The 17500-nt window shown below is 50.9% G+C and overlaps 1 protein-coding gene across 2 annotated transcripts in view; it reads right to left on the reverse strand.

The window, feature by feature from the left end:
• The window catches only part of Ripor3 (RIPOR family member 3), a 75462-nt gene extending 65530 nt beyond the window's left edge, over positions 1-9932 (reverse strand). For both annotated transcript variants that reach the window (XM_031372833.1, XM_031372832.1), the window contains exon 1: positions 9507-9932. The gene's annotated coding sequence lies outside the window, so the exon portion shown is untranslated. The remainder of the gene's footprint in view (positions 1-9506) is intronic.
• Positions 9933-17500: the final 7568 nt, after the last annotated feature.

The raw sequence follows: 17500 nt of genomic DNA on the forward strand, positions 1-17500 counted from the left end.
CTCTCTTCTCTCTGTCTCCCTCCCTCCCTTCCCCCCTCTTCTCCTCTCTCTGTTTTGTTTTGAGACATGATTTCTCTGTGTAGCCCTGTCTGTCCTGGAACTCACTCTGTAGACCAGGCTAGCCTCAAACTCACAGAGATGCCCCTGGTTCTGCCTCCAGAGAGCTGGGATTACAGGCTGTACCACCTCTGCCTGGCCCTCCTTAATTTTCTTTTTTCTTCTTTAGATTTATTTATTTATTTCATGTATATGAGTACACACTGTAGCTGTACAGATGGTTGTGAGCCTTCATCTGGTTGTTGGGAATTGACTTTTAGGACCTCTGCTCACTCCCTTCAACCCCGCTTGCTCCGGCCCAAGGATTTATTATAAATCTATTATAGTATATAAATATAAATATTTATTATAAATAAATTTAGCTATCTTCAGACATACCAGAAGAGGGATTCAGATCTCATTACGGGTGGGTGGTTGTGTGCCACCATGTGGTTGCTGGGATTTGAACTTGGGACCTTCAGAAGAGCAGTCAGGGCTCTTACCCACTGAATCATCTATCCAGCCCCCTCCTTTATTTCCTTAAGGCTCAACAAAGCCTGGAGCAGTGGTGAGGCAGAGGGTGAGACAGGAAGATTGTCAAGAGCTCCAGGGCAGCTGGGCTCTAGAATGAGTGCCAGGTCCGCAGTGCCAATGAGATGCTGGGGAACCTGAGCCCTCCAGAGCCCACACGGAGGTGAAAGAGATCAACTCCAAAAGGTTGTCCTCTGGCCTCCACACATCCGCTGTGGCATGAGCACACATGTATATGCATATAATAAGAATAAGTAAATAAAGCCAGACAGTGGTAGTGCATGCCTTTAATCCCAGCACTCAGGAGGCAGAGGCAAGTGGATCTCTGGGTTTGAGGCTAACCTGGTCTACAGAGTGAGTTCCAGAACAGCCAGGGCTATACAGAGAAACCCTGTCTCGAAAAACAAAACAAACAAACAAACAAAAACCCCCAAAAACCAAACAACAACAACAAAACCAAATAATAATAATAACAATAATAATAGTAACAACAAATTAAAATGAGGGTAAACAACACAAGCAGTAATCCATCCAGCTCAGAGGCCTTGGCTTATTCCTGTTGCATTCAGCTCTGCCAATCCTCCCTTTATATTCAGTCGGTGCCAACTGCATGCATGCTGGACGGATACTAGCAGCACGAACACTCCTCATCCATGTGCCAACTTGCCACGACTCGTTGGTGTTTGCTAGGACTGAAGCAGGATACATTTTGCCTCGTTTAATCTCATGCTTGCCCCGAGCACTGTGCTATGAACAGCCTGGTGTCTGGGGGTGCCCAACAGAGAGAGAGAGGATTCTGCCAAGACCACAGAGCCACCAATCTCTAGCCACTCTGCCTCCTGCAGCCTGCAGCTCCCACTGGCCCGGACATCCGCACCTGTAGGGCATTTTGTTTCCTAGCACTAGTTTGGATTTCTCGTGGTCCCTGAGTGTTATGCCTCTGAGGCGCCCAGACCTTCCTGTGACTTGTCCCTGCTATAACGAACAGTTTCCAGGTTTTCTGGATGAGGACACACAGGCTGGGCTTTTGGGGGTGCAGGCACCAGAATGTCAGAGCTGAAATCAGCAACTCTGACCTTGAATTTCAGAATCCTATTCTAGCTATGAGCGTCTAAGTTGGTGGCAGGTAAGGCAGAGGACACTGGGCTGGGGGAAATGCCCCGTAAGGACCAACATAGACTCACAGTACCGGTTTCCTCTCTCCAGACCACACGAAGACACCTGCCAGGAAACTGGGGGCTCTCGGACCCTGCCTGGCTCACCTTCTGAAATGCCAGTGGCATTTCACTAAGACTCTTTCCTGCCTACCCCTTGTCCCACCTCACAGGTCCCTCTGCATGCCAAGCAGGGCTGCCCATGTTCTCCTGGCTCCTTGTCTCACATACTCAGGGCTAAGGGTACCTTAAAATTCACGAGGCTGAGTAGAGCATACAAAGCGATGGGCACTGTTTGCAAGCAGGAAGGATCTGAGCCAGCCCTCCCCACACCGCTACATCATACCACCCCCACCCAGACAGACGTCCACACAGCCAGCCTGGACCCATGAAAATGAGAAGGGCCATGAGTCATCCCCAGACTCTGCCTTCTACCCCTTCTGTGTGCTTAGCTCCTGCCTCACCGTGGGCAGAGGGACTCTTACCACTCCCTTAACATGCATCAACTGAGGCACAAGGGGCCAAATCCTGGCTAACAGCTTGGATGTTAAAGTCAGTGCCTGCTTGAAGCCATCTCCCAGGCGCTCTGTGTTGACAACATCCGCCACCTCCGCCAAGAACTCTCCAGACCCTGGATGGAAACCATCAGCATTGCTGTCTTGCCTTTAGCCAGTCCAGGGAGCAGATGAAGTTAGCAGAGCCAGGGCCTCCAGCTAGGGCGATAGGACCGCACATGCTCTCCACAGGAAGATGGCCCAGCAAGGCCATGGCTTTATTCCTAGCTTCCAGAAAACCAAACAAATCTGTGGGGCCCAGCTTTGCCATCGGTCAGCTTCGTGGCTAAGCTGCAGGAGAAAAGTACATGGTGTGTGTCCTGGAGTCTTACAGAGTCTCCCGAAGTAAAGGGCGACTTTGATCCTTTTTCATTTTTTGTTTTTTTTCTTACAGAGTTTCTTTGTATAACAACCTAGGCTGTCCTGGAACTCGCTCCTTAGACCAGCCTGGCCTTGAACTCCTAAGAGATCTGCCTGCCTCTGCCTCCTGAGTGCTGGGATGAAAGTGCACCAGCCGGGCGATCGTGGTGCACACCTTTAATCCCAGCACTTGGGAGGCAGAGGCAGGAGGATTTCTGAGTTCGATGCCAGCCTGGTCTACAGAGTGAGTTCCAGGACAGCCGGGGCTACACAGAGAAACCCTGTCTCGAAAAAACAAAAACAAAAAACAAAAAAACAAAAACAAAGTGCAGCACCATCACCAGGCCCAACAGCATTTTTTTTTTCTTTTTTTAAGCAAACAGATGGAAAGTAATCTGCTCAGAGATACACAGCACTGTGGTAGCCCCAGATTCAGGATTTGAGTCCCCACGTGGATGACTCAGGGCTCAGCAATGCTCGGCTGCTGGGCACTAACATGAATGGCTTGAACTCAGACTGGGGAGAATGGGAGGAGCTGGATACACACCCAGTCTGTCACCTACAAGCCATGTGACTGTCACTCTTCCTGCCTCAGTCTCCATGCTTGCACAAACTGATTAGGGCACCTCTGGTTTCAAAGGAAGGACTAAGAAGTGTGTGGCCTTGTGCCCATCACAGAGAAGAAACACGTCCTGTCCCCACAGTGTCCCTCAAGGCAAAACTAGCCTCCCTAGAGGCAGAGAAAAGCAGGCAAAGTTGGTGCCATCGGGTCCTAAGTCCCTATCCCAACAGGTCCCCCTGCACGTTAGCCATCAGGCTCCCATCCCTCTGAGAGCAGCCAAGGCACATAGGCCCAGGACATGGTAGTACAGGCGGGCCTCAAGGAACAACACACTGGCAACCACAGCCTCTGGAATCCGAGCCCATACTCCACTTGCCTTGGGTTTCCCTGGCGGTTGATTTTGCTGGGGGTGGAACCCAAAGCCTCCTTTGTAGGAGGCAAATGCCTGAGACCAAACCCCTTTCGAGAAGGTGGCATCGGTGCGAGGCCCTGGAGGGTCCAAGAGAGGGGACACGATGCAAGAGGAGTCCTGATGCAAAGGTCCTGGGTCAGAGCTGTCACTGGCCTGAGAGAAGCAGGGATGAAGACCGAATGCCCACCCGGGGTTTGAGGGGTTTGGATCCTGCAGGCCTTGTGTTCTGTGTGAAGGGAGCCAGGGCCGGCAGAAAGAGGCAAGAACAGGGGGTGTGGCCTCGCCACTAGGAACCCGTTGGCTGGACGGAGGATGCAGCTGAAAAAACATAACAAAACAAGCAAGCAAGCAAGCAAGCAAGCAGAAACAAGGAGGTTTGGGGCAACTGTGACGGTGACGGGGAAGGCTGGCTGCCTGGACTGGGTGGGACAGTGGAGGTGGCTGCAGCAATGGACTTCTGGGGTTCTGTTGAGGGCAGAGCTACTTGGTGGGTAGCCCCCTTACCTTAGTGAGTGAACTAAAGTTCTTTCTTCTTCTTTTTTTTTAATTGAAAGGTAGAAGTTGCTGAGCTCTGCACAAGTTGGAGACCTAGTTAGAAAGGGTTTGTTGGGGCTGGAGAGATGGCTCAGTGGCTAAGAGCACTGACTGCTCTTCCGAATCCCAGGGCTCACAACCATCGGTAACAAGATCTGACGCCCTCTTCTGGGGTGTCTGAAGACAACTACAGTGTTCTTACATATAATAAATAAATAAATCTTTTAAAAAAAAAAGTGTTTGTCAAATGACAAACCATTTGACCCCTCTAAACCTAGTTTGGAAGGCAGACAGGTGGTGTTGCGTGTGTGTGTGTGTGTGTGTGTGTGTGTGTGTGTATGTGTGTGTGTGTGTATACATGTGAGGTATGTGGAGAGTACTCACGTGTACACAAAACCGGATGTGTGGAAATCACAGAACAACTCGTGGGTGGTTCTCTTCTACCTCATGAGATTTGGTGGCAAGCGCCTTAACCCACTGAGCCATCTCACCAGGCCAGAATGTTCAAATCTTGGCACGAAAACATCCAGGATAGAAGATCAGTGTGCGGAACACGATGGGTGGACCCATCTCAGGGCTCGCGCATGCATGCCATCGAGCGTGTGGTGCTGGGAATGGAGTCAAGAGCCCACATGAGATAGGAGAGCGTTCTGCCTCTGAGCTCCACCCTGGCCAACCTGCTGTGGCAAAGTTCCCAAAGAAAGGAGGGAGAGAAAGAGTGGGGAGGAGGAGTGGGGAGGAGGGCAGGAGGAAGGGTGTGCAGAGATGGAGGTCAGAAACAGAGACACTGACTTCACAGGGCTGGCCAAACTGCTCCCAGGAGTCCTAAGATCGCAATCAGGACTGAGGCCTTGGTGGGGAGCCACATGGACACCTGGGATGTCACACACCCTCTCTGTACACTTCCTACATACCAAATACACTCTCAGCCCTTTTTAAATCAGCGAGGACCAGGCCCTCTTCCTCCACTGCTGCCTGCTGCACAGCTTAGCTAACACCCCACCTGGGCCTCCTCCTTGGCAAGGAAGGAGAGGCGGGACTTGGGCGTGAGAAAGATTTTCCTTGTGCTGGCCTGCTCCTGCTTGGGCGCCTGGAAAGGGCCCACCTGGCCCCTAGGGTTTCTAAAAATAGAACACAGTCTTAACTCCTCTCTCGGGCTGGCTTAGTTGTTCCTTTGAGTTGTTCCAAGACATTGTTTCTATTAGCGCCATCATTCCCTGCACGAGAAAATAGAGCTGGCAGGATCAAGGTCTGCAAAGGATGGAATTAACCAGAAGCTGCCACTACAACTGAGCCTACGGGACCTACTACGGAACAGAATGCTGCTTGGATACAGAGACGGCAGGACCAAAGATGCAGAAGCCTGGATACAAAGGCTGAAGGTGAAGTGAACAATGCATCCCCGTCTCAGCCTGCTGATGCCATGGCTGAGCAGGAGCCTGGATGTCCCTCCTGGAGATCTATCCCTCAGGGTGGACCCAGAGAGGTCAGACTGGTCGCTGACCCTTCTTCCACTGAAGAAGGGAGCGGAGGACTTTGGCCTGAAACATAGGGAAGGTGGAGGTTTTTCCATGACAAGATGTCTGAGCCGCTGGGCAGTGTACATCCGGAATGTACATCAGGAAGCTAAAGGCCTATCAACCAGCTCCCCGGGCTCTGTGTTTACACACACATACATGGGTGTGTGCTTGTGAGTATGCAAGCACACAGCAACTCGTGGCTAGAGACAATGTATATCATACACTTTACTAATGAAAATAGAATTCACAGGCACTAGAGAGATGCTTAGTGGTTAAGACCACTGGCTGCTCTCGCAGAGGACCCAGCTTTGGTTCCTGGCACCTACTCTTACAATGAGTTCCAGATGCTCAAGCCCTCTTGCGCCCTCTCCTGGCCTCCTTGAGCACTGCATACCTGCGGCACACACATCATGCAGGCAAAGAATGCAGACACACAAAAATACAAATAAATGCTTATTTGATAGCTGGGCATGATAGTGCATGCCTTTAATCCCAATACTTGGGAAGCAGATCTCTGTGAGTTCGAGGCCAGCCTGGTCTACAAAGCAAGTTCCAGGACAGCCAAGGCTGTTACATAGAGAAACCCTGTCTCGAAAAATCAAAATAAATAAATAATAAAGCAAAATAATACAACAAAAATTTGCGTGGCCAAGCGTGGTGACATATTTCCTGTCTATCTCCCAGGAGGCTGGAGCAGGGGCATCACATGCAATTTTTTTCTGAAGATTTCAAACCATCAGCTCATTTGCGTGGGACTTTTTTGGCAAGTTTTATCCTGATTCCTGCACCTGACAGTGCATGAAAGAGTGTGGCTTCTCAGGAATCCTAGTGGATAGCCCCCTTACCTTAGTGAGTGAGCTAGCAGCCACACAACAAGTGTGTGAGAACTTACTGGGTCACTTAGAAGTAGACAGCCGGCCCCCTCCTGTGCCAACGGCAGCAGAGCGGAGGAAATGGCATTGGTGAGGAGCCCTAAACATGGGCCACTTTCTCAAACCCAAGAGCAACAAAACAAGCCAAGCAAGCCCCATGTTGGGCCTTTTGGCATTTTCCCACCAAAGCCAGTTTCGAGCTTCCGAGACGAAATTGCTGGATGCAGAATGGGGAAGAACTGTGCACTGACCTACCACCTCTCAGCGTTCCTGCCATTCTGATGCAACAGGACACAGCTTAGAGGAAATGGCACTGTGGGTTGTGAGAGGCCAGGACATGGCTCTGTGGCAGGCTACATGCTTAGCACCATTGAAGCCCTTGGGTTTGTTCCTAGCACAAAGAAAATGGTTTCAAAAATGGGGGCTGGGGAGTCAGAGAGATGGGTCAGTGGTTAAGAGCACTGAATGCTCCTGCAGCACACAAGGGTTCAATTCTCAGCACCTCCGTAGAGGCTCACAACTGTCTGTAGCTCCAGTACCAGAGAATTCACTGCCCCCTTCTGCCCTCTAAGGACACCAGGCATGCATGTGGTGCATATAATGTAACTACAGGCGAACACTTATACACATAAAATAAGACGAAAAAGAAAAGGGAGGGGGGCTGGGGATGTGACTCAGTTGGCAGAGTGCTTGCCTAACATGCACAAAGCCCTGGGTTCACCTCCTAGAACTGTACCAACTGGGGGTAGTGGCAGGTACCCGTCGTCCCAGCAGCAGGCATCTGTCAGTGTGAGCCTGAGGCCATTCTATGTCAAAACACCAAGAGCTGACAACATAGCTCATCAGCAAAGCACCCGCCTGCTGTGTGTGAGGTCCCGGGTCTATCAGAAGTGATAAGCTCCCTGTACCCCCTTCCTGGTTAAACCAGATGTTACTCTGAGTTTACATAATTCTGGATGTAGCAACCAATTCACCTAATTCCTAAGAATCTGATCCTCCACACCGCAGCAACAAAGTCTCCGGGAGGTAAGTAAGAAGGCTCAGTGGGTGGAGGCAGTTGCCCTCACAAGCCTGGAGGCCCTAGCTCCATCTCGGGGACCCACAAGTAGCAGAGGCTCCACGACTGGCACCCACCTATGCGTGAAATCGCTAGGCAGGAGCTCAAGCAGCAAGGCGCACCAGGTCAACCCCTGGGCGGTCAGGCCTGCCCTGCTGATGGGTCTGCAGCCAAATCCCACCTGCACTCCATCCTCCCACCAATGCCCGGGAGTTCTTCCTCCTCCCTGCATACCCTCATCCACAGACACCTCTGGGACAGGATGACACGGGGAAGTGCTTTCCAAGCCCCACCCCCCACCTACACTGAGAGAAGGGGGAGGGAGGGAGGGGAAGAGGGAGAGAGAGAGAGAGAGAGAGAGAGAGAGAGAGAGAGAGAGAGAGAGAGAGAGAGAGAGAGAGAGAGCACACCAGCCCAGGGCCTTGTGCATCTGAGGCAAACACCTTGTCCTGACCTACTACAGTACTTCCACCTTGGAAATGTCCCTGCCCAGAGCCCCAGAACCCAGCCTACAGAACCTTGAGAGATTTCCCTAAATAAACCCATTGCCCTGCGGATGAAGAAACAGGCTGGGAGAAGCGATTTGTTCAAGCCACAACGAAAAACAACATTCCCCAGGCCGAATGGGGGTCTCTGGGAAGACAGCTCAAGTCCCCATTTACCCTCAATGCAGGGGGTTCTGAGCCCGCCCCGGAAAGAAGAGGAGGCGTGGGTCCACCCCAGGGCTGCTGTCCAGTGGAACATTCCAAAGGAAGTAAGACGTAAGACGGGCCACATCTGGGTGTTGAGACCTTCACCTCTGGCTGGGAGCCTGGCCCTGGGGGGCTTCCCACCTGCCGTCCTGCTGCTGGGGACTTCCTAGCCCAGGAATGTAACCGGGCCTCCTTCTGCCGAGTGCCCGGGCTAACTCTGTCTGCAACCCACTCCCTGCCCACTGCCAGAGCCACAGCAGGGATGGATATGCTAATAGACGGCCATGGTATTAATACGAGAGATTCCCCCCAGGGGAGGCGTGTGGAAAGTGCTGGTGTGTTTCACAATTCTGTTTTGTCCAGAGGAGCCGCGCGGGGGCCCGGAATGATTTAAAACAGATTTTTGAAAAGGCAAAATAAAATTGGAACAAAACCTAGTCAAGGCATGCGCCGTGCTCCCCGCCCCCTGCTCTCCCCCCACGCCCCCTCCCGCCCCACCGCAACTCTGTCTCTCTCTCTCTGTCTCTCTGTCTCTGTCTCTGTCTCTGTCTCTCTCTCTCTCTCTCTCTCTCTCTCTCTCTCTCTCTCTCGTCCCTGGGGATCCCTTGTCGAGGCAGGGGTAGTTCAGGGTAGTGGGCGTTTGTCCTCCTAACAGAGCCGCCTGGCCCAGCTCGTGCAACCCTCACCTTCCTGACAGCTGAAGGTGGCTTGGAGCTGAGGCTGACCAACCTCCTCTGCTCGTTCCTGAAGCAACAGAAAGCCAATGTAGCCCGTTCCTTCCACGCTTCCTCCCCTCACCCCATGCCTAGAATACGCTCTTCGTCAGAAAGACCTCCGCCCCTTGCTTGTCGGTGGCACTGAGGGGCTGTGTGACCTCAGACCGGTCGCTCCATCTCTCTGAGCCTTTGTATTACAATGAGCGGAGAAGAGAGTCTCACCCTCTACCAGGAACGGGGCAACCCCGGGGACTCCCTAAGTATTCCCCGTACCAAGCCGCTGCAAAAGTGCCCAGCACTCTGCCTGAGACAGTGTCACTCAAGAGCCCCTTAAAGGTCTTCCCCATAGCCGCCCCATTGAAAGACTGACACGGACGCGCGGAGGCCCAAGGCTACCCAGGCGCGTTCTCGCCGCCCCAGCACGGCCTCCCTCTCGTGGCCCCAGGGCGGCCCCTCCTCTCTCCACCTGAGAGTGCCAGCCTGCCGGGGACCGCGACGACACTCACCGTGGAGCGGGTCTGCTGGACCTCCGGACCCGGGCTCTGGCTGGCTGTCACCGACCGCGGGCGAGCGCAGCTCCCCGCAGCCCCTGACCGCCGCGGATGCTGGTTCTGGGAACGTGGTCCGTGGCCCCTGTATCCGGCTGTTCCCGGCTCTGGCCGCTGCGATAGAGCTTATCTGGCGGGTGTCTCCGGGGTTCCCGGAAGCCTCGCGCCCCGGCCCTGCGCCCCCGGATGCCGCGCTGGCCCGCCGTGTCACCGCGCTGCGCGGACACTCCTCTGCCGTAGCTGTAGGAGGCCACCTCCTCCTCCCATCTCGGCTGATTCCAAGTCCACGCCAGGCTCTTGGCCCCCCGAGCACTCGGACGCCTGCCTGGGACGGAGCGGACGCGATGCCTGCAAGTTTCTGTTTACTGCGCCGCGCAGCGCGGGGCTAATCACTCGCAGGCAGGGTCGGGCTCCCTTCCTCCGACTTCTGCCTTTCCCCTCTCCCCTCTTCCCGGCCCGAGCCCCTTTCCAGCTCTTCCACGGTCTGGTCGGAGCTGACCTGGATTCCCGGCAGGAGTTCCCCCTCTGCTCCTCCCGTTCTGCAGGGTGGGCATCCAGAGGGAGGGTCCAAACGTCTGACGACCCATTGGGGGTTTTTGTTTGTTTGTTTGTTTGTTGTTTTTGGTTTTGCTTTTTGTCTTGTCGATTGCCATTTTGCATTCATTCGTTCGTTCATTCATTCACTCATTCATTTCTTCTCTCACTTGGGAGAGTGCACATGCCAGGACACACCTGGGGGAATCAGCTCTCTCTTTCTAAATTATGGGTTCCAGGATCCAGTTGGCAGGCTTGACAGCAAGCAATTCTGGTTTTTTTTGTTGTTGTTGTTTTGGTTTTTTGGGTTTTTGTGTGTGTGTATGTGTGTGTTTTTGCTTTTGTTTTTGAGACAGGGTTTCTCTGTATAGCCCTGGCTGTCCTGGAACTCACTCTGGAGACCAGGCTGGCCTTGAACTCAGAAATCCACCTGCCTCTGCCTCCCAAGCGCTGGGATTAAAGGCATGTGCCACCGCTGCCCAGCAATTCTGTTTTTTGAAAGTTTTTTGTTTTTGTTTTTGTTTTCCTGAGACAAAGTCTCAAGTAGCCCAGGCTGGCCTCAGATTCACTGTGTAGCTGAGGATGACAGAGTCAAGCCAACCATCATGCTCAGCTTTGCAAGAACTTTGAACAGCAGGAACACATGCATGTATATATAGATAGACACATATGCACATATAAACACATACATATGTACACACATGCACACTCTGTAAGAGTGGGCTGGTACAGGAAATGGAGAGTCACTTAACTGTCCCCTGCATAACAGCCAGTTGAATAAAATGGAAGTGAGCTGCACCCCAGGGTGCAGGCAGCAGCTACCTGGGTGCTGTGGCCCACAGCTGAAATCCTGGCACTCAGGAGGCTGAAGCAAGCGGGTGGTAAGTTGGAGGCTAGCCTGAACTACATAGCAAGACATATTCAAGCAACAACAGCAACATCAAAAACCTTTACCCTCAGAATAAGCACAGACACAGTCCTGAGTGGGAACTGCAGTCCTAGGAAGGGCTGCCGCTCAGCAGGGAAAGAGCTCCACTTGTGCTCCTTGTGCATATGAGAAAACCGGATGGAGGTTTTCGAGGCGGTGGGTTTAGTCTCTTTTTTGTTTAGTTCACTCTGCTGTTCTACCCTTGGACTTGTGCTTCTGCCTCAGCCTCTGGAGTAGCAAATGTCTGGAATCACAGGACATATAGTGCCAAGCCCTGACCCCCACTTTATGTTCTTTTTTTTTTTTTTTTTTTTTTTTTTTTTTTTTTTTTTTTTAATGCATGTGAATTCAGTCACTCTCTTCAGACACACCAGAAGAGGGTGTCGGATCCCATTACAGATGGTTGTGAGCCACCATGTGGTTGCTGGGAATTGAACAAAGGACCTTCTGGAAGAGCAGTCGGTGCTCTTAACTGCTGAGCCATCTCTCTAGTACCCACTTTATGTTCTTAACATAGGGGTCTTAAGCCAGGCAAGGCAGCTCACACATCTAATCCCAGTATACACGAAGCTAGGCAGGAAGACTAGGCAAGGCCAGCCTGGGCTACATAAGACCCTGTCTCTAAGTCAGAAAGCTAAGTTGTGATGGTGGGATCTGTAATTCCAGAACTTGGGAGGTGGGAATAGGAAGATCATAAGTTCAAGGACATCTTTAGCTACATAGCAACTATGAGGCTAGCCTAAGCTACATGAGACCCTGTCTCAAAAAGAAAACAAAGAAAAGATCAACGCTTTTAGATGTTGCCCAAGCTGGCCTTGAAGTCCTGGACTCAGTGAGCCTCCCAAGAAGGTGGACTACATTGTGTAGCATGGCGCCTAACACACATATAAAATTGAATATGATTGAAATAAATATATAAAGTCAGAAAGAAGACCTGAAAGGCTGTAAGTCAAGCTGAAAGGCTTGCTTTTAGTACACATTCATGCATACAGACAAATACTCATACACATAAAATAAATTTTTTTTTTTTTAAGGCAAGATAAGGGGCTGGAGAGATGGCTCAGCAGTTAAGAGCACTGACTGCTCTTCCAAAGATCCTGAGTTCAATTCCCAGCACCCACATGATGACTCACACCACCTGTAATGGGGATCCAATGCCCCCTTCTGGTGTGTCTGAAGACAGAGACAGTGTACTCGTATACATAAAATAAAGGAAGAGAGAAAGCTGGGCAGTGGTGGTGCACGCCTTTAATCCTAGCACTTGGGAGGCAGTCACAGGTGGATTTCTGAGTTTAAGGTCAGCCTGGTCTACAGAGTGAGCTCCAGGACAGCCAGGGCTATACAGAGAAACCCTGTCTCAAAAAACTAACTAAATAAATAAATGGAAAAAAGGGGGAAAAAAAAGTCAAGGCAAGCAATAGGTCCAACTTCACCTTGAGATTCTGTGATGATCAGAACCCTGAGCAAAAGTAAGCACCCTCCAACTGACAGCCTTCCAGACTGGTCACCACAGTGGCTGAGTCTCCTAGGAGACTTCCCCACCACAAGATTCTGTGCTGGGGGGCCGGAGCGAGCGGGGCCGGAGCGAGCAGGGCCGGAGCGAGTGGGGCCGGAGTGAGTGGGGCCGAAGCAAGCGGGGCCGGAGCGAGTGGGGCCGGAGTGAGCGGGCCGGAGCGAACAGGGCCGGCAGAGGTCCTGAGTTCAATTCCCAGCAGCCACACACATGATGGCTCACGCCCATCTGTACAGCTACAGTGTACTCATACACATAAAATAAATGAAATAAATCTGTAGATTCTGTGCTGGGCAGTAGCTCAGTTTCAGCAAAGCTACACTCCCAAACTCATAAATCACAGGGCGCATTTGAAGGGATGAGTACAAGTTCAGAGATCACAGGAAGGCTCGAGCAGCAGGCCATTTCAATATGATATGTGATATCCCTTCTCTGCCTCCCTTACTGCCCAGCATCCCTGACCCTGGGCAAGGCTTGTTCTGGGATATCACGGGACTCCTCCAGGGGGCGCTGTCCCATTATGCTGATGGTAGGAGCCCTCCCTGCAGGTCAGTCACCATAGGAGACAAATGACTTGCTCCCCATTGCCAGCCCTGACTCTGTCCTCCTGAAGAGAGAGAGAAGACTCCAGCTTCCCAGCATACCTGTTTCCAGGTATTTCCAGGTGCTTTCTGTGGGGGAATCCCACCAGGGTGGTGTCCATGCTGGCATGGATATCACCTGCCATTGAGGTGTCTTGTGGACACTCAGCAGCCCTGGGTCTCCTGACGACAGAGGCATCTTATCCTCGGGCAAATAAATCTCTTTCTGTCCCAACGGACCTGGGAGAGTCCCCCTTTCTGTCAGGGCCTGATTTTCCCATCTATGGGATTGGCTAAACTCTCTTTCTAACAGAGAGACAGTGGATGTAGAAACAGGAGCCCTAGACTTGGGTTCTTTCGGGCAGAGAATCTAGGAGAAATCAAGTGGGCCCTGGGATTATATGTGTGTGTGTCTCTGTGTGTGCACTTTCGCACACTTGAATGTCACTGTATGGATTCAGAAGTTGGAGTCAGTTCTCTCCCTCTGCCATGTATGTCCTGGGGCCTGGTGGTCAGTACTTTTATCTACAGAGTCATCTATGGGTCCCCTACTTTTCATATTTTAAAGCTTAAAAATGGATCCACCTGACAAAGGAAAATGAACACAACCCTAAGGACACATGGGATTTAGGTAGTGACAGTAGGTAAGTAATTGTCCCTTAGTTGTGATGAGCATCACATGGTGATGGAAGTGGACCAGGAGAGAACAATAAAAAAAATCTATGCCGAGCCCTTCACACACACCAACCACCCTATAAATAAAAAGGAAAAGCTCATGGGGCATGGTAGCCATTGTGCCTAGAAAAAAGAGACAGGAAGAGTTCAAGACCATCCTCTGGTACATAGGAAGTTCAACACCAGCCTGGGCTACATAGTGAGTTAAGGCCAGCCTGGGCTACACAAGGCCCAAATAAAACAAAACAAATGATCATTTAAACTTTGGGACTTTTCCCCACTTTGATTTTTGATTCAATATGTAACCCAGGTTGACTCTGAATTCACTGCTACCCAAGCTGGCCTCAAACTAGGGGAGATCCTCCTGCTTCAGGCTTTAAGTGCTGGGACTAGGGACACACATTACCATTCCTGCCCTAGAATGCTTCAAATGCTTGTCTATTATTCAGTTTATTATTCAATAATCATATATTATTAATAATAATATTTATTATTATTCTAATATTCAAACATACTAGAAAAGGGCTCTCATTGACCTCACCCCCAGCATTACAAAATATCTTTAATGGGTTCATATCAGAAGGAAGTATCCTTTATTTGTTTGCTTGTCCGTTTATAGACACACAGTCTCTCTGCATAGTCCTGGGATTCACTGTGTAGAGTAGGGTAGCCTCCTTGAACTCACAGACATCCACCTGCCTCTACCTCCCGAGTGAGGGGATTAAAGGCATGCGCCCCACACTCAGTTGAAACAGCCATTCTTTAAATATGTATGTTTAATATATATTTACTATATCTGAGCACACTGTAGCTGTCTTCAGACACCAGAAGAGGGTGTTGGACGCCATTACAAATAGTTGTGAGCCACCATGTGGTTGGAATTGAACTCAGGACCTCTGGAAAAGCAGTCAGTGCTCTTAACCTCTGAGCCATCTCTCCAGCCCCAAAACAGCTATTCTTTAAATCTTTATTTATAGGATAAAAAGGGAAAAGAAGTAAGCACAACAAAGTGTCAACAACTGCTGCATCCATGCCTGTGGATTATTTTAGATACTGCCCTTTCTATTTCCCTGAAGGTTTTTAATTCCTCGAAATAGAAGTTGAAGTGGTGGCGCACACCTTTAATCTCAGCACTTGGGAGGCAGAGGCAGGCAGATGTCTGAGTTCGAGGCCAGCCTGGTTTACAGAACAGCCAGGGCTACACAGAGAAACCCTGTCTCAAAAAACCAAAAACCAAAAACAAACAAACAAACAAACAAACAAAAAGGTTGAAGTGAGGCATAGTGGTGCATGCCTGTGAGTCCAGCGCATGCGCAATGGAGGCCGACACGGCGGCTGGCAGAGCAGTTGTAGGTCAGTCAGTCTTGGCGACATACTAAGTTTGAGACGAGCCTTGACCAAATGAAATCCTGTCTCAAAATATCAAAAATATGACTGGAGAGAGGACTAGGTAGGTGGTCCAGAGCACTTGTTGCTCTTATAGAGGACCTACCAGGGTGTGGATCCCAGAACCCACATGATGGCTCACAACTGCCTGTAACTCCAATTCTAGGGGATCCAGTTCTGGGTTCTGAGGGCACCTGCACACACATGCTGCACAGACACACACTCAGACACACACACACACACACCACTAATAATAAATAAAAATAATAATAAAATTAATTAATCAAAAACCAATAAATCTTTTTTTAAGAAACCAAAAGTAGCCGGGCTGTGGTGGCACAGGCCTTTAATCCCAGCACTTGGCAGAGGCAAGCGGATTTCTGAGTTCGAGGCCAGCCTGGTCTACAGAGTGAGTTCCGGGACAGCCAGGGCTACAGAGAAACCCTGTCTAGAAAAACCAAAAAAAAAAAAAAAAGAAAGAAACCAAAAGTAACAAATTAACTAGGAAATGTAATTAATTAGTAAATACACATCACCATTTTCATTCCCTAATATAGGCTTTTTCTCAACTCCCTGAACCTGAGAGGAGAAATCTTTATTTCCAGGGACCCCAAGACTTTTGTGGGGTTCCATGCCTAACTCACATAGAGAGTGGATAGAAGCCAGGAGTTGGGTTAACTGAGCTCTGCAGTTTATCCCTTTCCTGAAAATGACAGAGACAAGCCTGTGAAGGACCCCTGGGGGAGACAGTAACCAGGAGGGACTCTCTTATCAACCTCAGGAACTTTCAGCTCTGACCAGGTCCCATTACCTGCTCCTCCCTGGAGATAAATGTTCGAATGTATCAGCCCCTGGCGACTCTGTGCTCTCAAGATGACCCCTCTGGAGCCTCACTCCATGCCCTTCTGACACTCCCCTCCCCCATGACAAACTGTGATCCTGTAGCCTGCAGGCTCTGTTGAGCCTTTGGATTGACAAGATCTACCTCTGGTATGGACCAGAAATCTCAGTTTAGCTTGAGTGAAGCAGTCCTGAAATCTGGGAGCCTTATCAGTCATGGGATGATTAGCGATTAGTGGAGGTCGAGGCCTGACCCTAAGGAGAGCCCCTCCCCCCACCCCAGAGGCCCCACAACTCCCCCAGCTCTTGCCAGACTCAAATCTTTGCAGAAACCCAGTCCAGTTAAGTAAACTGTTTCCACACACAAACAGCCCTGGGGCTTCTCTGGCTGCATCTGGAGGGCCTGTGTTTCTCCACGTGGTGACTGTCATCTCTGAGAGAGAGAGAGCCCAGCATTCCAAAGATGACTCTACCAGCTGAGGAATTCTGCTGGCCCCTGGTGTGCAGGATTTCTGTGATATGTCTGAGTTTTCGACCCTCAGCGGCATCTTTCATAATCTGATACGACACTTCTGTTGTGTCCCGTCCCCTCCCCCACCTCCCACCCCCCCACCCCCCACCATGCATGCCTGCCTTTGCCACAGATTTCTAGTAAACTGCTCAAATATGCACAGCCTAAATTGAACCCTGATGGTGGGGTGCTTGCTCCCAGGCCCCTCTTCAAAGCCTGGTGGTTTGCGCGGCTCTGGAAACAACAGGCCATGGCGCAGTTTATTTGGGTTGGCTGATGTTATGCCGCTCAGAATCTGCTTCGGGGGTGGAGGTGGGAACAAACCCTGCCCGTGTTTAGATTTATAATTTATATTCCAAGCACAAATACCTCATAATGGAGCTGGAAACGAGAGCCAGCCGTGAGCAGGCCATTACGGGCTGGCATTGCGAGTGTGTGGTTACATTAAGGGACACCAAACTGCTTTCTGTTAAACCACCTTCTAACCGACACGTGCCCATGCAGTGGGAACACTGCCGGCCTGGCCTCTGGACCCTTGTCCTGAGCCGCTCTTCCCAACTGGAGATGCCTGCTCAGTGCTCAGTCCCCTTGCACTCCCTGACCCCCCACCCGGACCCCACTCCCATCCCAGCTCCCATATGCACGTGTGCATCAAAGTGAGGAGCAAGCGAAGACCCAGGGGTCTGCTCCAGCTTCTATAGACTTCAGGCGTTGTCTGTTTTGTGGTATAGGGACCAAACCCCCGAACTTTGTATATGCTAGGCTAGCGTTCTCCCACTAAAGTACACCCCCCAGCCCTGAGTTTGTTTCCTTGAGACAGGGTCTGACTGTGTAGCCCAGGCTAGCCTTCTACCTCATTCTCATTGCTGCAATTATAGGTATGTGCTCCCACACCCAACTTCAAATAAGAGATTTCCATCAGATCTAAGCATGACTGAGTGGGGTGCATGCCAGTGACTCCAGTGCTTGGGAGGCAGAGGCAGG

Source organism: Mastomys coucha, unplaced genomic scaffold, assembly GCF_008632895.1.
Source record: "Mastomys coucha isolate ucsf_1 unplaced genomic scaffold, UCSF_Mcou_1 pScaffold15, whole genome shotgun sequence".
Classification (NCBI taxonomy): Eukaryota; Metazoa; Chordata; class Mammalia; order Rodentia; family Muridae; genus Mastomys; species Mastomys coucha.